At 36.3% G+C, this 23,799-nt stretch overlaps 1 long non-coding RNA gene across 1 annotated transcript in view; it reads left to right on the forward strand.

Moving 5' to 3' along the window:
* LOC116661167 overlaps window positions 1–22,435 on the forward strand; it is a 308,158-nt gene extending 285,723 nt beyond the window's left edge. The window contains exon 3 of the long non-coding RNA XR_004316947.1: window positions 22,328–22,435. This is a non-coding gene — a long non-coding RNA (uncharacterized LOC116661167). The remainder of the gene's footprint in view (window positions 1–22,327) is intronic.
* The last annotated feature ends 1,364 nt before the right edge of the window (window positions 22,436–23,799 follow it).

Here is a 23,799-nt window from a genome sequence, read left to right on the forward strand (position 1 = left end):
TTCTCATTCGCAAGGCAGAATTTATGTTCATTATCAGTCAAAATGTCCATTAGATTACAAGTATGCAGATGAACAGTTTTAGAAATGTGTTTATATTCCATTACGTTCTTTGGGCTAGGTTCTGTATTGGGTGATTGAGACATAATTATATATATATATTTTAGGACATCTCAAAAATCTAACCAAATGTCAAATTTCTCTTTATTCCATGAACTCTTTAAATCATATTTGATCAAAACTTTTATATTTCAGGTTTTAGTAACCAGTTTCATTGACATACAATTTGGCAGTGCCTCAAACTCACATAAAGATCTGTACATTGAAGTGAAACCACTGATATTTACGAAAATTGCTTTGTTGGATTAGCCTATTCAAAACCCCTCAGCCCTGAGAGATAGAATTTCAGTCCTAAGTAGGTTAGCTCCACTCGATTTATGAGTCCCAAATCCTACTCTTTGGCAAAATTCCCCTGGATGGGGACTCAATACCCAAGCCTTGACCATAAGCCAGACAAATGAGCCTTCTGTTTGAATATAATATAAATCTAAAGTAATGCTTCTTAACCATTTTCATCTTTTGGGTTGTGGTCCAGGTTTTGTGGTTACTACTAAAAACATGACCATTAAACTTTCTTGAGCAGCAGACACAAGAATGTGTTCCATCTTTTTATGGACAAAAAGCAATTTCACCTGGTATTTAAAGAAACAGCAGTGTTTCAGTCAAATAAAGGAGAACATAGAGTAGTATCTACTGTTTTATTTGATGAATCCTGGAGTCAAATCTTAGATTTGCCTTCATACCCACGTAGTTAAAGAAATGAGGCACAATGCAAAATGCAGAATATTTAACAGAAAATTGATATGCTCTACCTTATATTAATACATTTTTACTGCTTTTTCTTGATAATCCATATCTGAAGAAGGAGAAATAACTGCTTATTTGTGATGGAAGGCCTTGACCAGACTTGTCCATAAAAAAAGTCCTTTGGTGAACATAAATAAAGCATTGCTGGTTCTAAGCTGTAGGTGCAGGTAAGGGGAGATTGGCTGTTGCTGGTGTGGCAAACATTTCAAGCCTTGGAGCCTGGGTATGCAGCCTGGGTAGCATGCTAGGTAGTACATCTAATGCCTGTTAAGTTATTTCTGAATGTTGATATGCCCAGGAAATAAACGAGAGCAGTGCTATACTCCTCTGACTTTAAGGACAGCCTCCCTCCAGGCTGTCAAGAACACCAGCATTGGATATGCTCCCATGAGAAACACAAAGAAAGCAGTGGGGCTCATGCCTACTCACTTACATCTTTGTCCTCTGTCAATTCTTTGCACTCCTTATTAACCACTTTTGAAGTAAACAAGAGTAAAAGCAACACTGAACTGAGTCCAAGTCATCATTCTTTCCCATCACCAAATTATGAGCAGACTTTGAAATCTGACCTCCTTCACTTGTAACGTACAGACTCTTTTATGAGCTCACACATGTCTCGAAGCCTAACTGACTTAACTTTTAAGAAAAAGCTAAATTTCTAAATATGATGGTACAAAAAGAAATAAACAGATATTCCTTAGGAAAGAAACAAAATGTTAGTTGCCTGACTCTGAAATCCAGATACTCTGAACTATATATACTGCTTCCACTTTTCCAATGTTAGGATATATATAATGTGGACAAGTAAGAGGAAAATTTTAAAACATGAATTTTACATAAAACACATTATACAAATAAGAGCAATAAAGGTAAAAGCAATAAGTAAAAGCAGTTCAAATTTAGGAGGATTTTTTCATACCTATAGAGAATTATTTAAGAAATATATATGTAGCTCTTAAAAGGTAGAAAGTATGTGGGAAAATGCCATTTTTCACAATAACAAAATTTATGTTATCAGGAGGCTGTGAGGTTGCCAAGTTACTGAAAATAAGAGTTTCCAAAAACGTCTTGGCTCTTCTTCTGTCCTAACTGCTATCCAGTCTTACAATTTACCTATAAAACCATTATCCACTATATCAGGCTGCTTTGAATGTCTTATTAAGGGTGTATTTTTCATTTACCTGGGGCTTCAGTAATCATGATTATGTTATTGTATCAATCAGGATCCTCATGGTTCAAGAGAGAGCGACTCAATTTATATTGTCTTAAGCCAAAAGGTATATGTAGTTGAGGCCAAATACGTATTTGGGGAGTCAGTAGCTCCAGCTGCTCAAAACACTATGGTATTTTTGGACTAACTCCTGGAATGGGGAGAGTGATACATTAGTGACTGGCTAATATTTATGTTGTAGAATGGGGTTTAGAGTCAAGGAGACATGGATTTAAATCCCTATTCTATCACTTATTAGTGACCTTAGTACATAACTAAACTTCCCTGAGCTTCTGTTTTCTCATGTATGAAATTTGTTTAGCAGGAGAGTTTCATTAGAGAAAAGAAGCAGCACTACCACGTACCTTCTCTTCTGGGGACCCCATAACCCCCTGGAAAAGACCAGCTCAGCTAGAAGAGCTTGTGTGGAAGCCACCAAGCAGTATACCAGGTTAAGACACACAGGTATTCCAGAGCATCTTGTTCTGTGGGGTGGGAGTCTTTAGAAAACATGATGCCAAGGATACAGCTGGACAGAAAGAAATGGAGAAATAGCAGCTGAGGACATAAGCAAAAATACTTCTACTCCCATCTACTGAAATGAAGAGTAGCAACAGTTCTACTTAGTGATTGCACTGTTAGTGCTGCTTTCTCTTAATCAATCAATAGTCAATGGTAAAACAATGCCTGTATCACAAGTGCTAGGAATATATACTTACATAAATGTTTAGAGACATTTTTAGGTTTCAATTAAGTTTTTTTGAAAATTTTGACATGCATTTTCAAGTTTTGTGAATTACTGAAAGAGGATGCTGAATTTAAAGTTAAAAAATACACATGAGTTAAATTATACAGTGAACATGGGCCACAGATTTAAATCTGTGTCAAGGGAATTAGACATGTAGAATTTATTTAGGAACTCTCAAAGCTTGAAACAGAGGCATGTACAAGGCCCAGGTCTGTAGGAAGAAAAGGAGCAAAGAGAATTCCTTTTATTTTTAATTGAAGTATAGTTGATTTACAATATTGTGTTAGTTTCTGGTGTACATTATAGTGATTCATATATATATATATTCTTTTTCATTATAGTTATTGCAAGATATTGAATATAGTTCTCTCTGCTATGCAGTGAGTCCTTGTTTGTCTGTTCTGTAAATAGTAGTTTGTATCTATGCAAACTCAAAGAGGATTCTTGAGTCTGATCATATACCAAGGAAAGTTCTTAGCCCAACTTTCAAGTACATAATCTTACTCAGGGTCACTCAAGAAGAAAATTGCATATATACATGGCATTTTCCCCTCTAGTGAAAATCTAAAAGCAATTCACTTTTCACAGTACACAAAGGCAAGAGAGTATATTTTGGAAGAAAAGGTTATGTTGCTTCAGGGAAGTGCAGCTCTTGAGACATAGCCAAAATGTGTTTTTGTTTTATTTTCCAATTTATTGCTATTTTGCTCCCTAGTAGTCTAGTGGATTAAAAGCTATTAACTGCTTTTCTTATTAAAAAAGTTCAATCTAAATTATCCTTTTGCAAACTCAAGTCAAGATTAATAAACAAAGTACAACGTAAGAAGAAGAATAAACAACAAGGGGGGTTACTACTGAAAGTTTCAGGTTCTTCAGACTCTTAAAAAGTAGAAAGTATGTGGGAAAATGCCATTTTTCACAATAACAAAGTCAAAACAAAATGGAAATATTGGACCAATGAATTCTTTATCTTTGGCCTTGTCATTTATGATGTTGAACCAATTCATTTTAATGATTTTGGTCATATGTCCATGGAAGGGAAAACAAATGTTTTTCACAGACGCTTCTTCTCTATTTTAGTTATCTATTGCTCTGTAAAAAGTCATCCCCAAACTCAGTGGCTTAAAACAATGACAGCTTTATTTTTCTGCTAGTATTGTTTGGAACCTCTCATGTTGCTGCAGTAAGATGGCAACTAAGCCTGGAATGTGTAAATGGCTCACTCCCATGTCTGATGAGTGGCAGGGACATCTGGATGGCTAAGAACTCTCTTTCTACACATGGTCTCTCCATGTGACTCAATTAGGCTTCCTTGCATGATGGTCAGATTTGTCACAAAGTATCTCAGATTCAAGAGGATGGGAGATACATTCCATCTCTCAATGTGAGGGGTGTCAAGAATTGTGACCATCATACCTAGTCTTGAATGTTGTTAGTCAAAATGGTATCTTTTCCTTTTTTTTTTTTTTCTTTATGTTTTTCAAATCATGGCATTTGTAGTCTGTCTTCATTGAATACAGAGATTTCATAGAGTTGCCTCTCCTTGTAGTGTGCCAGAACTTTGGCATTTCTAGTGGGCCCCTTGGAGACCAGAAGCAGGATTTCAACTCTGAGCTGAGATTCATCAAAGGAGGATCAGCTCAGTGACAATGGTCAAGCCTTTGAGATTGCTTGAAAACTGTCAGGGCAAGCTAGTCCCTAAGATGCCTCAAATTCTGGGCAGGATCCAGCCTGAGTCTTGCATTTGTCACTAGGTGACTGGGCCCTGCCAAGCCCACAATGAAGATGTCCAACAAACAGACACACTACTGCTGACTCTGCTTGCCAGGACAAGGCAATAGGCCATTCTGCTCTTCCCTCCCCACACCCACAGCACAGCACATCCCTTGATAATGACAGGTTTCATCTTTATTAAGTAAATCACATCAGCATTACAGCACTTCCATAAACTCCTTGACCTTGCCATATTGGCACAAACCAAGCATTATGAGTACTTTGCCATGAAGTTTAAGTTGATTGCTTAGGGTGTTTACTTAAATGGCCATATCTGTAGATACACCTTGATCTTAACTATTGCATAATAAATAATGTGAACTTTTATCAAAAGGTAGCATTCATTTTTTGTTTTTCTTTTGAGATAGACATGTGGTAATGCTTTCCTATTTTGTTCTGAGAAGTCATACAAATGAATCCTGGAAATTATGGGTCCAATTAGTCTTCTTAGATATAAAGCCCACATCTGTTTACAAAACATTTGACCTCAACCATTACCAATCAAATAATAAGTTTCTAGATTTGGGGTGGCCTTTTGACTATAAAATACATATGGAGCATTTCAGTCATTGTTGTAACAGTTTTTAGCCCTATCAGTATAAATAAAACCAGTTTCAATAGAAATTAGGTAGTAAAAAGTAGTGTAGGGGTTATGAGGGGTTATTCCATAGTCAATTGTTTAAGTGAATGACTGCAGTTTAGGGATTTTACTGATACCTGATGAAGAGAGAAATGAGGTGGGAGGAATAAACAGATTTCTTCCCTTGTAATGGAGAAAGTAAGTTCCAACAGAAACAGCCTAAACAAAATCACATCCAAGTCCATATCCTATGGTGAAATTAAGGCAAGAGTTTTGGTTGCATAACATTGTTGACTATTCTGTGATATTGGAATCACAACAAAGGAGAAGGATAAGTATCAAAATGAGTAGTAAGTTCTGATAGGAGCCCCTTCACAAAAGGTGAGTGGAGGGTGAAAGGCATAGAAAAGTATATCAGCAACAATAACACAACTCCTTCTTTCTTCCTCTCATCAGACTGTCCTTGTGACTTCATGATGGAAAGATTTTGTATCTAGAGATCCAGGGATAAGCACCAAGGCCTCATGCAGAGGTAGGAATTTCAAAAGAATTAAAGAAAGAATCAAGAGGAAACAAAGGCTATTTTATAAAGAAGAGATCTTTATTAGTCTTCTTTGATTTTAGTCCCCGTGATGATTCTAGTATCTTGTTTCTTTATTCTTCTTAGTGTCTCCTTTATTCTTCTTGGTATTTTTAACATCATTTTCCAGTTTCTCTCATTTGTATTTATGCTGGCCTTAGTCCTTTTTCTGACTGTATAGTGAGCACTTGAAGAGCAGCAGACCCACAGTCTTGTATTACCATTGTCATTCTCTCCTGCCTAACACAGTGCTCTGGGTTCCCTGGGACTTAGTACATACTCTTGATTGAGAAAGAGAGATTGCCATATTCTAAATTAACACCAAGGATGTGAACTTGTTCTCTAATTTACAGTGATCACCAAAGGGAAGATAATTACTGACATCTTTTGTGCTGGTTAGACAAAGAAACAGGTCTGCATTTGAGTACAGGTTTCAGTGGAAACTAACTAACTGTGGGCAATCTACTTAATCCCTTTAGGCCTAGGTATTGTCACCAATAACACAGGGATAATAATAGCCTATTTCTCCTTATGGGGTTACAAGAATTAATTGAGATAATGTATATAAGGCATTTAAAGTATCTGGCGTATAGTTAGATTCAGTAACTGTTATCTGTGTCATCATCATCATCATCATGATTGCACTGTGCCTATGATTTTTATGTGCTTCGGTTCTTGAAACTTACAACACTCACAGATGCTGGCCTGTTTATTAAAAAAGCTCCTTCCAGCATGATCCTGGATCAAATAAATACATACTTCAAAGTATTTTCTTATTTTGAAGAATCCTTTCATTTTACTTATAGTAATTGCTGTGAAGTCTTTTATGAAACTTAAATTATACGCCTGCTCAATCTTTTACTTTGGACATATCACCATTTGAAGACGCCAACTTTCACAAATTTCAGTTTGTAAATAACTAGTTTACTCTGTCTATTGCACTTTTGTCACAGTACCTGCTTGGAATCTTCTCAGGCTGGATGTCATTTCTACTGCCCATTGTCCTTATTTAGGGTTGTTCTTAACCCTGCCCAAGCCCCAAGGTCATTTGGTGGTGGCATGTTATAAATAACACTATTACCACAATTAAAAGTTGGATCAGAGTAGCTTGGGAGGGAAATGTACTAACCTTTGGCTTGCAGTCAAGCATGGGTCACTGGGGTCATTAACACTATTTACTGTAGCTGGCCAAATACTCTTCTTTGGGTAGGTGATGGTTTTCAGAGTATGCCTGACACTCAACTGGTGCAATTGGACCTTATTCCAATCATGAAATCAAAAATATTCACTGATGGCCTACTATGTCCTTTTATTGTATTTTTATGCAGATACCTCAAACTTTATAGGACTCTATTAAGCTATATAGGTTTTCCAAACCTAACCTTGTCAATATTTAAAATAAAATGTTTACTTATTGAAGAAATAACAAAATATGATCCTAATGAAATGTATCATTTAATTACTTGACAACGTATTACCTTGTGCCATCAGTGAGGCATATGGTGACCATTCATCTGAATTTCTTTCCAGCATCTCTCCCTCTTGCCTCAGTAGCAGTTAATTTGCTTTTGCTCAGGATAGAGGAATCAGGGCCAGAATGTTCTGGGGTGTGGGTATGTGTACCAGTCTCCGTAATTTTCCTAAGTTCTCCGGGGAAATCTGGGATTCTGCACCTTGATTCCCTGCTGCTTCTGGAAACTACAAAGGAGCTCTCTCTTTCTCCCGGCTTCTTCCCTTTCTCTTTTTCCTTAGTCAGGCATCTTCTCCATAAGAATAGAGATCATCACATTAAAAAAAAATAGGAAAATTAAAATTAAAAGTGCTGATATAGTATACAACCTAATTTTACAGATTTCCTTTGCTGTAGTTTTTATTTCTTCTTTCTTTTATTTTCCTATTGATTCAAAGTTACAAAGAGAAGAACAGAATCCTATAAGGAGCACTAGCTTGCATACAGAATGAATAAAAGATTATTTTGGCATTCTTCAAGTAAAATATTGAAAATGGGCCATAGAGAGGATTATTTGACAGGTTCTGAAAGAATTTTAGTGATCCAGTCAATATTCACAGTAGCAACATAATTAATGATCTATCTGAGGCCTTCCTAGGAATTATCTTCTTCATAACTGCTTTTGGCAGCCTGACCTCACTAACTGGGTTTAGCCATCTTTAAATAAGGGTGTTTGTGATTTAATTTGCTCAAGTTGGTAAATATTCTGAAGATAAAAGTACATATATGTGTATGTAGAATCTAGCATGTATTTATTCAGTCAATTTTAGGTGAGCTATTATATTTGTATATTCTCATAGCAGTTAATATCCCCTTACTGACAATTTGTAATGCAATATAATGTGCTTTGTGGATATTATAAATAGAATAAAATTTAAGCATTAATAGTAAAACATCTATGGCTTTGATTTGTTCCTGACTTCTCCACTTAGATCATCAACATTTATTGAACTGCACACAATAGTTTTGCAGTAGGTTTAAGGCAAGACTGATGATTTCAAACAGAACTGTAATGATTTCAGTAATTGTTTACCTAAGGAATTGAAAATTTCCATGGAATTCCTTCCTATTCAGGTTTGGATATGAATGAAAAGAACAAGAAAATATATAATCCAGGAGCTATGAAAATAACTTGGGAAGACTATTAAAGCAAAGTATTATAATGTGTCATTGATCAAAAAATTATTAATTTGAATGACAACATAATGCCATTTGCAGCAACATGGATGTCCCTGGAGAATGTCATTCTAAGTGAAGTAAGCCAGAAAGAGAAAGAAAAATACCGTATGAGATCGCTTATATGTGGAATCTAAAAAAACCCCAAAAAACAAAAACAAAAACCATAAATACAAAACAGAAACAGACTCATAGACATAGAATACAAACTTGCAGTTGCCAGGAGGGAGGGGGGTGGGAAGGGAAAGACTGGGAGTTCAAAATTTGTAGATACTGACAGGCATACGTAGAATAGATAAACAAAATTATACTATATAGCACAGGGAAATAAATACAAGATCTTGTGGTAGCTCACAGCGAAATGTGACAATGAATATATGTACGTTCATGTATAACTGAAAAATTGTGCTCTACATTGGAATTTGACACAGCATTTTAAAATGACTAACTCAATAAAAAAAAGTTTAAAAAATAAAATAAATTATTAACTTGTACATCAACTTTAGTTTAATTGCATAACTGTTGAGCAACCATATCCATTAAAATGTTCCTTTGCTCTAAAATAGAGCAAATTACTTTAATATCTGATTTAAATTTTGATTTTTATTTGCCTTTATAAGTCCAGGAAATATTCTATTTTTTTGGCTCTGTCAATTAAGATCAACCTCCGAAAAGATCTTGTTTGTAAATACCAGCATTTCCAATGTGGCATCTAGCTAGCATGCCAATCATTAATAAAGTAATATAGGGCAAGATGACTCAACAAAAACATATTTTCAACTCATTCCATATTTCAATTTGTGCAGGCTATTTGATGACACATTAACAAATTATAATAAATTTTTCTCATGAGAATTTGGCCCAATGTCAAACTGACTTTGAAAAAAAGATCAAAGCTGTCCAGTCAAATTAATTCTGACTTGACATACTTGTCTTTGGCTATTGAAATTTGACCTCTTAACACTTCGTGTATTTATTGCTCCTCATTGCTCCTCAGATTGTACATGAATGGATTTTATTTTACTGAGGAAAATCTCACCATGTCTCTGCCAGCTGAATATTTAGAAATGCGAAAGAGATTTGGTATCTCTGCATGCCCGCCACCCCCCGTACATTTTTCTCTATGTGTCTCATACATTCTTTTGTTCTGGTGAAAACCTAGACATAGAAAGAAGAGAAATAGAAGGCATTCTGGTATGTCTTTTGCTGACTCCTCAATAGTTTGGGTTTGTAAAAGATCACAGGTCAGAAAGGATTTGAAACTCTCATGCTTTGGAGCTTCCAACTTCTGCTTGAGCAATGTGACAAGAGTTTGAGATGCCCTTCCAAATGTGCCTGGCTTAAGTTACAAAAAGTGTTAATAGCTTTGACCTCTTCAACTATTACATGAAGAAAAGGCTCTAGTCACTTAAGGGCCACCCTATTGTAATCTCTCTTTGAAGTGAGTCACGTACTGATTTCCTCTCAGGAAAGTTAAAACCAAAATATGTTTATTCAGTAGGATTCCTTTTTACTTTAAGAACCCCAAACATCTGAGATTTGGTCAGTAAGATTAAAAGATAGAAAATTAATGCATTAATTTGAAAAATGTGTGCCAAGTACTGAACTAAATTACTACCAACCTGCAAAGGCTTCATTTACTTTCCAATGTTTATGCAAATGGACATTCTATTAGTAAACTGAATGAAAGTGAATAAAATGAAATTTAGTATCTGGCATAACCACATGAGACAGTAATGGACACGGTCATAAAAATCAGAGATCTCTACTACTGATTAAATGGGCCTGTGTAGATCCCAGCTACTATTAGACTGATGAAAGCCTTGTTAATTATACTCACCACTGGTGTATTAAGACTTAGGAATATTTGAAATGAGGGCTTCGCAGGATTGTTTCATTGTGATTCCAGGGGTTACAATATTTTAGAAGCACCCTGGAGTTCTATTCTTTGGTAAACAGAACCTAGCTCTAAATCATGCCTCTGATTGTCCAGTAGGCCCTTTTCATTAAATAATAATGATTATAATGAAACATTTATTAAATCCTTACTTCATTAAGGAGTTTGGATGAGCCTGTCAGATTTAGCCATGTTATCTGAGAAAGCTGAAAAACTGGCAGAATCATCTCTGAGGCTGTTTATTCCAAAGCCTAGTTATTCCTTTATGAACTGTGGCCATGTGTATCGATCAGGTGGCTGATAGACTTAAAAATCAGAGACAAATGGAAATGTATGCTTAGCCTTCCTCTACTATATTTAAATATCTAAAATCAGAATGTACCTTGCATAATGTTTCATAGCTAAATTGCAGTGTTTTTTTTTAACCATTGATGCATATTATAACGGTCCATCTTGTAACTGATGGGGTGGTATATACAATGAAATGTGGTAGCTTCTATTGTCTGATATTATCTATTAAATACATAGGATACACAAAAGAATAAAAGATAAATATTGTATGATTTTTCTATCAGTCAAGATCCATGACTTCTTATCAGTCTATGAGTAGAACCAAGAAATCCTCTTTATACTTCTCTATTTTCAGGTTCTGGGCTGGTAATATTGCCTGTAATAATTTTTATTAATTTGTATGTGTGTATTTAATGTCTGATTAAACTCTTCATGGATTGTTCTCAGTGGTGATAGTGGAATAGCACTCAATTTTTTATTGACAGAAGCTACCGAGCCTAACCAAGAAAAAGTCCCTTTAGACAGATTGCCCCAACTGATTCTATCAATATTGAATTCAAATCAGTGGAAAGTCAGGTTTCCCAGAGAAGCTAAGAAACATCTTGGGTGAAATACTGAGACACTGAATTTCAGAGCTTGAGCTATTCAGCTAATAGGGATTGAGTTTAACTGTTCTTGTTTTGTTTTGTTTTGTTTTGTTTTGTTTGTTTGTTTTTACCATATGAATTCTGGGATACTGGGATGCAGTCTAGCATAGAGCTAGTCCTTAATAGTTGACACATTCTATCTTTCTCATACAGAGTGTTTAATTCTATAGGCTGACATGCTCAAGCCGATAGGACTGGAATTCCCTAGAAAAGTGGATGTAAACATTTTGACCATAGTTCTAAATACACTGTTCTACATCCTGACATAATATATATGCACACACATAACTGAAATCCCTACATAAATGAGAATGTCACAAACAACATTTACTGTTACAACTTTTAACCTGTGATTTACTCTGATCTGTTCTATTCTATTCTGTGCTGTTCTGTTCTGTTCTGTTCTATTCCATTCCTATGTCATTTTTAATGCTAACTTCTATTTTTTCCCTTTTATATATGAAAAAGTTCATATATCACTTGATATAGTCAAAATCAGTACATATAATGTAAACATATTGTGAAGCATAGTAATAAACAGACTTTAATACTCCCATAAAATATTATGAACATGATTAAAGCCCTCTGTGCTCTTCTTGGTATCGACCCCTGCCTTGTGAACAGAGATTACTACTCTCCTGAATTTCTTTTAATTGTACCCTTGGTTTTCTTTTTACATTCGTCACATAGATTTATATTCTTAAACTATATATTTAGTTTTGTTTGATTATAAATTTTATTCTTCCTTGATTTGATTTTTTTCACTAAATATTACTTTTTTAGTTTATTTACTTTCACTGCTGTATAGTATTTAATGGTGTAACTATACCACTTAATCCTCTCTCTTCTTTAATTATAATATTATAAACATTCTTGCGTTATCTCTTGGAGCATATGCAAGAGTTTTTCTGGAATTAGAATTTCTAGAAGATTATGAAGAGTTTCTAGAAGAGTATAGAATATTAAACATAATGTATAGCCAAGTTATTTTCCAGTGGTTAACCAGTTTATATTCCCATCAACAGTGTGTAAGATTTCCTGTGGTCCACATTTGGCTAGTGTTCAGAATTATAAGATTTAAATACTTTGCCATATAGTGGATATAAAACTAATGATCTTTCTTTTAAAAATTATCTGACTTCTGAAGTAGTACTTTTTAGTATAAATACTGGCCTTATATCTCTTCCATTAATGAGTTTTGCCTATTTTTCTGCCGCGTTATTTCTATTTTTTCTCATTTGTTTATATAATCGAGATTATCTCCTCATCTCAAGATTTTTAATTTAATTACATTTACAACAACCCTTTTTCTTCAAGTGGGGTGATACTCACAGGTTCTGAGAATTAAGACATGGACATATTTTTTGAGGGCCACCATTCAACCTACTGGAGGAGGTTTGGGTATATTCTTTGTATCCCAGCATTACTTTCAAGCTGTTATGTTCCTTTATTTCTGTGCAAACCCCCTGCTAATTTGAAACTGATACCATCTTGTTATGTGATTTTATGCCCCTCCTCTTTGTTTTAATTTGCAGCTTTCCTCCTCTTCCAAGTTTGTATCTGATCTGCATGGATAACTCGATCAGTGTCCAGTTTCTCAGTCTCTTCCTGACATCACTTCTATCTTCACCTCCACATTTGAGCCAACTCACACTTATGACTATCCTGGGGGCTTATGATGACTTCAAGTTTACTTTTTTAACTTAACTGTCATTTTTATATTCAGCATATCAAGATGTCGTTTCAGATCTCATATCCACTTACTTTTCCCTACATGTGTTCTTCAACATCACTGTGACCTAGAGTTTCACGATCCCTCATTTTCACCCTATTGGTAAGTCCTCTAAAGGGCTCAGTGATTGCTATCTGGTAGTAGTAGCAGAAGGATTAGCAATTCATAGTCCATCAGCTTAACCACTTCCTGGTCAATGTTCTCACTTCTCCCTCTCTTTTTTTTTCCTAAGCCAAACTGTATCCATCTTTATTAAAGATACTTTTCATAAACAGTCATGGTATGTCAGGCAGGACATGGGGCAAATAGTCAATAACAGTATATAACAGCTTTGAAACTCTCTTTTTCAATGGACTACCAAAATCAGAAAGCCACTGTTAAACTCAGTGAAATCTTCATGTGATGCTCTGAACAGGGAAAATTTAGAGTGAGGGTTGACATTTTACATTTAGCACATTGTTCAACGACTTTTCACAAGCCAATCCCGACTTTCAGGAAATGAAAATGAAAAAGATAGAATTATCGATCTGAAGACCCACAGTCTAGAGAAGAAACCTCTGCTCTTTCATTCTCGTATCTGACCAACCCCAAGCCTGAATCAGTTACAACAAAATACACACAGTCCTTACGCTCATGGACCTTCAGGCAGATTGCAGAGAGAAGCATGAAGAGATAATGAAAAGTGCCATTATGGTTCTAAAAGTGAAAGGACAAGAAGCTGGTTTAGGAGAATAAGTTATCCCTGAAGAAGTGGCACTTAACCTGAAACCTAAACAATGCTAAGCACTGATTAAGTGAAGACTGAAGAGAAGAGAGTTCTGGCAGTTTGAGAAACATGCATAGAGACCAGATAGTCAGGTAATTCTAATCTTCATGCAGGTTACTTTCTCTGTGAAGCCTTTCCTGATTTCCTGTGTCTAAGTCAGACATGCCTTCTTTATCCCTCTCCAGGAATCATTCATTCTCCTTCCTTAGCATGTCTCACAATATGTTGTACTTACCTGTTTTCTCAACTTTCTTCCCCACTGGGCTCTGGAAAGAGTTTGGTATTTGACTTGTTTTTCATAATATCTCATTGCCTAGACAGTATCTTACCTATAATAGAGGCTTAATAAAATTTTCCAGTTAATTTAATAGATCAGTGAGAAAAAAGTACTCAAAGGGCAACAACTCTCTAGATGCAAATGGAGGCCAAGTGATTTGCTTTGCCTTTGTGGTGGTTGTATTGATGGAATCTGTTCAAATCAGTTGAATTCAAGGCAGTGTGTATTTACTTCAGAGTATGGGTATTTCTACAGGTATCTTTGAAATGTCACTTATTTTTCACTCATATGGTATAGTGATGTTACTCTTATTTAGCTGAGGAAATCTGATACAAAATAAATAATGTACAGGGTAGGTTTGGGTAGACTGAGTACTCAGTCCAGTAAAGCAAGGGTATTGCTTTTATATATGTGTATCAATGGAAGCACATTTTTTAGTGCTTACTGGGACACTGCATGGGTTTCAGGCTCTGTAGCCATGAGGGATTTGGAAATCAGTCCCCAGAACAGAAGTTCTCAGCATCGGTGTGTCATAGTCAGCTCTGAGGTAATGTCACCAAAAATAGTGCTAATGTGTTCAGAGCTCTTAGACCTTTAATCGTGCGGGGGTGAAAGGAGGCAGTTGGGTGGAATGGGAATTTGAATGAAAACAAACCATTAGCACTTTACCTCTGGGCCTGATGATAGGTCAAGGACGTTACACCTTTCAGACAGATTATCAGTTGTAGGCTTAAACAAGAGCCCTTTAGATGAAAGAGGGTGCGGAGCGAGGGGCTGCTAGCAGGCACTGTTTCCTTGTTTAGATTGTATTTGATGAAAATCTTTACTTTGAAGTTGCTGTATTAGTAGGAATTTCACTTCCAAATGTTTACATTCTGATTATTATCAAAGCAAATCTCATAATTTTGCTATAGAGTCACCAAATTTCTACTCATTTTAGGGGACAAAAAAAGATAGACCAGCCCACTTCTTGCACTAAAAAGGAAACACCTGTTTCTAAAAGATGCTGAGTTTTAGACTTTGTAGCATTTATATCAAGGGAGAAAGAAGACTGGATGTAGGTTTCTTGACACATTTCTTCCCAAAGGGGCTAGCACAGACTGGTCCCAGCTTGGTGCTTTCATGTCAGCATTTGTAACTCTGGCTTTAGTTAGCTTCATATACAATAATACCATTTAGGGTAAAACTGAGACTGTCATAGTAACATATTCCTGTAATAATTAAGGAGCAGTTGAGTAGAATGTGTTCATTAAGTAGAATGAACACCAGGCTGAGAGTTTGGAAATCTGAATTCTTCGGTAAGGAGCAGCCACTAAATAACTAGAGATTTTGGATGAGCTACGGTAGGTCTTAAGTATTTCAACTCAAAAATGGGAAGAATGGACTAGATCAGTTGATATCAAGCTGTGTCCTTCAGAAACCTTAGGGCTCCCTGGTAATCCTCAAAGACCACTCGGTAGGGAACAGAGAAAATGCTTAGGTGGGGCTCCATATTTCTACTTCCACTGAACTTCCACTTTGATCTCCTTTATATATTGGACTTTCTTAGAACATTTTCTTTGGAGAAATGGTTCCTTTGTTAATTTCTTTCTGAGCAATGGATTAGATGACCTCCAATGGTCTTGGCTGCACTAATATTCAACTACTCTGTTCTGACTAATAGAACTTCCATAAATTCACATATTAAATACCTTAGAAATTTAGCTTCAGATGTTTCCAGAATAAGTCAGACTTTAAAAAAATTGCCAAGAAAGACCATTTTAAATTATGCCATAAATGCCCCAATCTGGAGTTTATCTTAAAAATAAGAATAAAAATGTTTTGCTTATTTTAGAACATATCATGAATATTCATCTGAAAATACATGTTATCCTTAGAATAGAGCACCAAAAAGCACAAGAAGTACCTTCTCCTTATTCTGAAAATAATTTACTAAAGGCTAATTGAATACTTTTTTTCAACCAACATTTTAAAATATCTAGTATGTACTAGCCAGGTAACATTAGGCTTTGAAACTAAAAGAACCAAACATGTCCCTGACCTTGAAGAATGTAGTTTAGTGGGGAAGGCACACACACAGGGACATTTAATTGTAAGGTCATGTGGTATATGCAGGGATAGAAGTATATGATATATATTTGAAAATTGATAGTAAAAGCATGGCAATTAAAAGCATAGGGTTTGTGTTCAAATTCTAGTTCCATTGTTTAGTAGTATTTTGGCTTCTAGTTTTATGACTTACTTGAATTACGGCTTTATTTTCTTCATTTGATAAATGAAACTAGGAAAAGTAGCCATCTCTTAGGAATTTTTTGTGCCAATTAAATGTTGCAATCAATATTAAACACCTGGCACACCATCTGCGTTTACTACTACTTAAATGGTAGCTGTTATTATTATATTGCTTGGTAGATCTTTTTTTAATCTCTTTTTGGTACCTACTAAGTGTTTGAGACAATATGTCAGTGGGTCCACTCAATGAGATTCTTCTCTCAGGGTTCATATAAGCAACAATACAATTGCCTGATAGTATAAAATTGGCACTTTGCACGGGTAGCTGACACATTGGAAATACTAATATCCATTCACTAAATGAATGAATAAATTTATACTACAAGAATGGTTACCTATGAATGCAGAGATGTATACCATGTTTCCTCACTTCTAAAATATAATTTTTCACATTGTAATTAATATCTCTGAAATTAGGATGAGTCTTAAATTGATAATATTAGCGGTGTTTTTCTTTCATATAAAATTAATGATACATCTTAGAATATTTTTTATACTCAATGAAATACACTTCATATCTCTACTTTACCTATATATTGTGTACTCTTGGTAAGTAGGCCTGTCCCTTCATTACATTAAGAGGTACTATATTCATTTCTCATAATTCATAATTTGAAATAGAACATTTTCATTAGCTTTTCTTTTAATGGCTTTAAGTATGTGTTCTCCCTACTACCAGTCATTTATGTGATGGATGTGGGCCTAGAACTTTCTCTCTCCGCTGATAAACTCTCTGCAAAATTGTCAACTGCAATTGCATACTGACATAGGAAGGACAAGTTAGTCTTTACTGGCATAGGATAGGATGTGAGCGTTCACGAACCATCTGAATTTTAGCTGACTGAGCTATATCTCCAGAAAATCTCCCCACTACTCAGTGGTCACTTCCTGTGTCACTCTACTAAGGTTCCATCCCCTCAACTGCATCTACAGTTTAACTTCTTAGCTTTTGACACCCACTTCTGTGTGGGCTCCGTTATCTGCCTCTGTGTTCATTATTTAAGTGTTGCTCTTGGAGCGGGTGGTAGTATGCTATCTGAATTGTCATGGCAACCAGAAACTCATTTTTCTAATCTTGTCGTTGGCTATTAATTGTTACTTTATAAATCCATATGTAAAAAGGCTTTACATGCCAGAGCAAATCAGTCTTGTATGGATTGCTTTTTTTTTCCAAAATATTTTAGGATCAGATTCCAAACTAATTTCTTCACTGATTAGTGTGTCATTAGTCTAAAGACAATGGCTGCTTAGTGAGGTTGGGGACAGTAATATGTCAATTCAAAACCCAGAGTTCCTGGCCATTTGTCTATTTTATTTTCCCCTTTTTACTTTTCTGTGATAATTAAATGCAATTCCAGAGAATTTATAAAAGTGTAATATTCATATCCTAGATGCAATACTTTAATATATCAGCCTGGGGAAGTTCATTGGCTTATTCTTTGTAGATTGAAATGAGTCCTTTTGATTTTGTTCAGAATTGTCTAGCTTCCCCTGTCATTCGTATTAACAATACCTTAAAAGAGGTACTAAGTACTATCTCTTTTCCTTTAATTCCTGAAATCCATAGCAGCAGAGGCGATGGAAGAACATGACTGAATACCTTCATAGACTCTAAGTTGAAAGTAGAAATGTTTGTGATTTCATAAAGAATTTAATCTATAGTGGTTCATAATATTGAAATGGTTGTTTTTAAATTATTGCCTTTGCATTTGATGGTACTGGATATATATATGCAGAGTGATCATTGATTGTTTACTTTGATCTGATTCATGATGACCTCATAGGATATCAGAATTGATGATGGACATGCTCATCTGGGATTTCCATTGCATCCCAGCAGGCTCTTAAAATGTAGGGAACAATATTAGGATTTTTGTACTGGTTGCTCAGTGGATGAGACTGTATGGAGATACTTTGTACCATGTGTTATGTACTTTGGAATGTGAGTTCTATAAATATTTTATGAGCCATCAACTTACTGAGCAATATCCTAGCTAATTTTTTTATGGAGAACATAGCATCTTCTTTAGTTTTTAAAAATTATTCTTTATGCCATATGTTTTGCTTTTCATTTTGAAGGTTCTCTGGATAATTCAGGCAAAAAAGGAGTATGGCTTAAAAATACCTGAATTAGCTGCTAGGCTTGAATTCTGTAAGCTTGTGGTGCTCAAACAGGGGTACACATCAGAGAAAACCTGAAGAGATTTATAAATAAGATAGTTTAAAGACTCTCAGACCTCCTGATTCAGAAGCCTCCAGAGAGGACCCTGGATGTGTCTTTTTAAATAGATTTCAGGTGCCTCTAGCCCCTTCATTCTGGCTAAGAACCACAGACCTGCTAAATACTCTGTTGCTGATTTATATGGTACAAATCTTATAATTTGTATCTCTTGATTTAGCATTTTTGAGAAATCCTTACATATGGAATCTTTCTAAATTTCTGCTTTGAAAGCCAACTTTTGATTATATTCATACACCTTCTCTTACATTCGTGTTACATGTAGCAAACAAAGTACCTTCATTTCATCCTTACCACCATCTTGTGAGATAGGCCATGACCAAGGTGCATGAATGTGCAATTTGGCTCACAGCACATAAACCCCTGGTTGAGGAAACTGTGGGGCCTCAAACCTGGTCCACACAATGAGAACTAAACTGTGAGCCTGCACCAGGCTGGATTAGCACAGAGGGGATGTCTTCTTCTAATTCTCACAAAGGCGTGCCATGGGCCTGCAGCAACTCTGAGGTAAGCAAACAAGGGCTTCTTTTCCCCATTTAAGACATGAAGAGCTTGAGAGACTTAGAGAGGATCATCAGCTCTTCCAAGGTTTCACAGGTAATGAGTGACCAGCTCAGACAATGTTACTTAGCTTAATCAAGTACTTTTTTATTGTACTGGAAATTATTTTTGTAAATTATTTGAGATACACATGTAATTCCATCAGAATAATTTACAAATGGTCTGGTTGTTCATTAAAACTGGTTCCTGCCCATATTAACACATAAAATGAATTTCTTCTTCTTTTCTGGGGCAATTTAGTTAACTTTGGTTGTGACTTGTATTTGAAAATGTATAGTCATTGAAACAAAACAAAACAGCCATCTGATAACCTTGAAATTCCAGGCTATGCTAAACATCTTAATTATAAAAATGGGAACATTATTAAAACTTCTAGTAGTTTTCATACAGAGGATGACGTGTATAAGATCATCCTTCATGGTATGCTTTTCCTGTGACAGACTGGAAATAGTCGTAGGCTGGAGATGAGAAAACAGCTTCTAGTCCTGATATTCTCCCTGACTTCATGCATGCATAGCCCAATTTATGATGAAACAATAATCCTCTGGCTTTTTTTTTTTTTTTTTTTTTTTTTTTGCTAGAAATTAGTCCTGCACAAATGTGTTCCTTGGCTAGTCTGCGTGGTTCCAAGTTCAGGCTTTTGTGTTTTTCTGGCCATGTCCCCGTGCCCTCACCAGCTGCCACTGTGCCCCAGATCTCACCAGATTACTCTCAGTGGGACACAACTCTTCTCTCTTGACCCTTGCTGCTGCCAGCATCACTTTTGCCTTGTATTTCCCAAGCCTGGATATAAAACCTTCCTCTCAACTCTTCATGTATGACAGAGATCAGGCCGTAAGTGTGGTGTGTCTTCATTAAAGGCTTGCAGTAGTGGATAGAAAGTTCAACACCAAGAATAACTCATGATGCTCTCTTTCTGGGCTGGTTCCCTGTGTTACTACCAGCCTGTCTCCCTGTTCCAGGCATGGCTCACTCAAAAAGACATAGAGTCCAAGCATAATTGACTCTCAGCTACAGAAAGAGAAGGAGGACTTTTTTTCCTCATCTCATTTTAAAACCTGCCTCCATAGTCTTCAGTTTCTGTTCTAGGTTCCTATTTTTTAGGATTATTAAGAGTGGCAGCATCTGTTCAATTTAGGAGAAACCTCCCTTCTTCCTAGAAGGATGTGGTATCTCCCTATGGACCCTACAAGACAGTCAGTTCAGAGTCATTAGTCAAGTCAGACAATTAATCAGGAAATTAATCGAGGTCTAAATTATTCCACCTTTAATGCTAGTCCATGTGGGACACTGATTCTCTGTCAGTGTGTAGTTAAGTTCTGTCTTATTCTCTCCTCTGAAGATTTCAAATAATCTTGGGTCCAGGGTTGAAGGTCACTTGTTATACCTCTCTGTTCTAATATGTTCATTTTCTAATATGTCAAATGGACAAGGAAAAATCCTTTATACGGTTTTTAAAGGATCATATATAGTGCATGAAATCATGCTATTTAAGTGGTAGATTTTATAAAATACGAAGTTTTAAGTTTTGTATGTATTTATGTATTAGTTTTCATTTAACAACTACTAATTGCCATGTACCATGCACTGTTGTAAATGCATTTAAACATGACACATTTCAAGACATCCCTTTGAAGTACTATTATTATCTTAATTTTCTCTTTAAGACTCAGAGAGGTTAAGTAGTCTGCCCAAGGTCACACAGCTAGCAGTGGAGGAATCAGTCTGGTTCTAGAATCCACGTTCTTAGCCATCTTGCGTAGCTTAGAATTACACGGACTTTGCCATCCTGAAGATGTGACCAGAATAAGCAAAAAAAAAAAAAAATTGCCTGCAATATGAAGGAATCCTTAAGTTAGGATTTTAATGGAAAAAATTAGCCAAATATATAAATCATCAAGAAAATAAAGATCTGTGTTCTTTCAGATGCCAGTTTTGTGCAGCTCGTTATTGAATTTGTATGTGTACAGTTGTTGATAGAAAACAAAAATAAGGCCCCTATCTTTAAAGTAGGGCCTTACTACTTAAAGTGTGGTCCAAGGACTAGCAACATCTCTGCATCACTTGAGAGTTTATTGATTTGAGGATTTTGAGACCTACTGAATCGGGATCTGGATTCTATCAAGAACTTCAGATGATTTCTGTGCATATTAACATTTGAGAAGCTCTGGTCTGGAGCAGTATATGTTCCAGCATTGACATAAAATTGTAATATGACACAGGTGTAAGCAGTTGTTTGCCAGACGTGTCCAGGAAGGGCATCAATACGTTGGCCTACCTAGAATGTACTCGCAGAATGCTTCTCTTCAACCTCGGGAGAACTCTGTGCTAGTGAATGGTATTTACCATTAGGAAACATCCCTCTTTAAAGTTTCTTCCATCTGCTACAGACCTCCTAGACACGCTCCATTTTCAGGCTCTGAGGTGATGAAGGTGCATGTCATTCTTTCCAGAGCATAACTTGTTTGAACAGAGATGCAGGCACGTTAGTGTTATCTGGGTGATGGAGGCTGTCCTGATACATCACTTGTGTCTTTGGTGATTTCTGCTCCTGGTTTATGCTTTGATCCTTATCCTCCAGCACAAGGGATTTCTTTTTTTTTTTTTTTTTTTTTTTTTTTAATTGAAGTATAGTTGGTTTACAATGTTGTGTTAATTTCTGGTGTAGAGCATAGTGATTCAGTTATACATACATAAATATTCCTTTTCATATATTTTTCATTATAGATTATTGTAAGATACTGAATCTAGTTCCCTGTGCTATACAATAGGACCTTGTTGTTTAGTATTTTATATATAGTAGTTAATATCTACAAATCGCAAACTCCCAATTTATCCCTGCATCCCCCTCTTTACCCTCCGGGAACCATAAGTGTGTTTTGTGTGTCTGGCACAGGGTATTTCTGACTCCTACCTCTCCACATGGCTCCTCTAGTCTGGCCCAGACCTCAGTGTACCGGGATATGGTCTGAACACTCTTAGCAAGTTTCTCTTGTGCCTTCCTGTCCTGCTTAGACCTCCTGATACCCATCTGAGCACCCCTTCCAGATTCTGAGAATTGCTGTTATCCGTAGCTTTGCCCGATGGTGGACTCTCTTCTCCATGCTGGAGGTGACTGCTTGTGTGCTGTCTAGGGGACCGCTCTTACACAGAGTTGAACCCAGCTTTGATCTTTCTTTTCCAGGCTTGCTCGGCCTCGTGTTCCTTCACAACTTTACAGCATCCCTTGCCCTGCACAGAGATCTAGGCCCGTAGGCACTTCTCGTGGATGAGCATGAGAGCACAAATGCGCTGCAAAAAAGGTAAGGCTATGAATGCATTCATCATAGGAGAACTGAATTCTGTTTCAATTTCTGCTGTCAGAACAGCCTATTCTTCTAAGTAAAAACATAAGCCAAACACAGTCTAATTTGGTTTAGTAGAAAAAAATTGAATCTCATGATCAAATCAGATTGGGTATTTTATGACCCAATCAGTTGTAGAAATGAAATAATGTGCCTTGAGCTCCTCACTGGATGCTTGGTCTCTGGTCGGTGTGTTAATAAGTGCTAGCTCTCTTTCTTCTGGCAATCAGTTCAAATGAAATAGAAAAGGTCTGTTTTGATGCAGTGGGTAAACCTGGCTTTAGTGTCTATATTCTAAGTCTGTCTTACTGGGGGCATATGTTAAGCATCATAAGAAAGGTCTGAGGCCGTTAAATTCTACTGGACACCATTAGAGCCAGCAGCACATCAGCTAGAGAAGTCGTTATTTTTTCGACAATGGTTTTTCTGTAACCGATAAAAGCTACAGAACAGTCTTTACAAAACCCAGGGTTTCTGTAGGAGTGTGAGGCCAGCTTGCAAATGAACAGTGTGTGTTCTGTTCGACTTGGTTCAAATCATTGAGCATCTGGTTTGTGCAGATAATAGAGAGCATTTGTCCAGACACCTGGCATGTGCAAATTGCTTCTCATTTTTATACTTGCAAATTAGGAATCCAAGACCCCTGCAAGGTTATGAATAAATAACAGGGCTAAGAGCTTACAGACCAAAGTCATTGTTAAAATAAACAGGCTTTAGCTCAAGATTTCACAAGCCAGCCACCCGGCAAGTAGTGCATTCCCAGCTCTGCACTGTCATCTTTTTGGCTTATGATCATCAGTCATTTCTTTTTCTTTTAAAGGGATGATCCCCATTTCCTCATTTTGATGGCCTTTGGCAGATGGCTTCCAGAAGAAATATGGTTTAATATAGTGAGCTTGGTTGGTTCGAAGCTGAGGTTAGAGGTCCTTCCTTTTCTATCCCTGCTAAAGTCTCAGAAGAGTTGACCCTGGACAAAATTATGAGGAAGTATATCCTTCCGTTCCATGAGGTTTCCCCTTTCTCTACCCTGACTTTGCCCTTTGAAGGATTGCCTCCCACAAGTGTTCTTTTTCTTCTTCCCGCTTCCAAAATCTTGTTTTCAGGAGATATATGCCGAAAAACTCATACTAATGAGCAGACAGCTGTTAAAATTGTAATATATTCCTTTTACCAAGAGTATTGGTATTTTTAACTGGAGGCAAGAAACCACATGTCAGGGAAAAAAAATCAGGATCTGTTCATTGCAAAATGTTAGGCATTAGTGAGCAGGTGGAGAAACTATTTCAGTGGGGGAAGGAGGTTTTGAGTTTCA

This window comes from Camelus ferus, chromosome 3 (assembly GCF_009834535.1).
Source record: "Camelus ferus isolate YT-003-E chromosome 3, BCGSAC_Cfer_1.0, whole genome shotgun sequence".
Classification (NCBI taxonomy): domain Eukaryota; kingdom Metazoa; phylum Chordata; class Mammalia; order Artiodactyla; family Camelidae; genus Camelus; species Camelus ferus.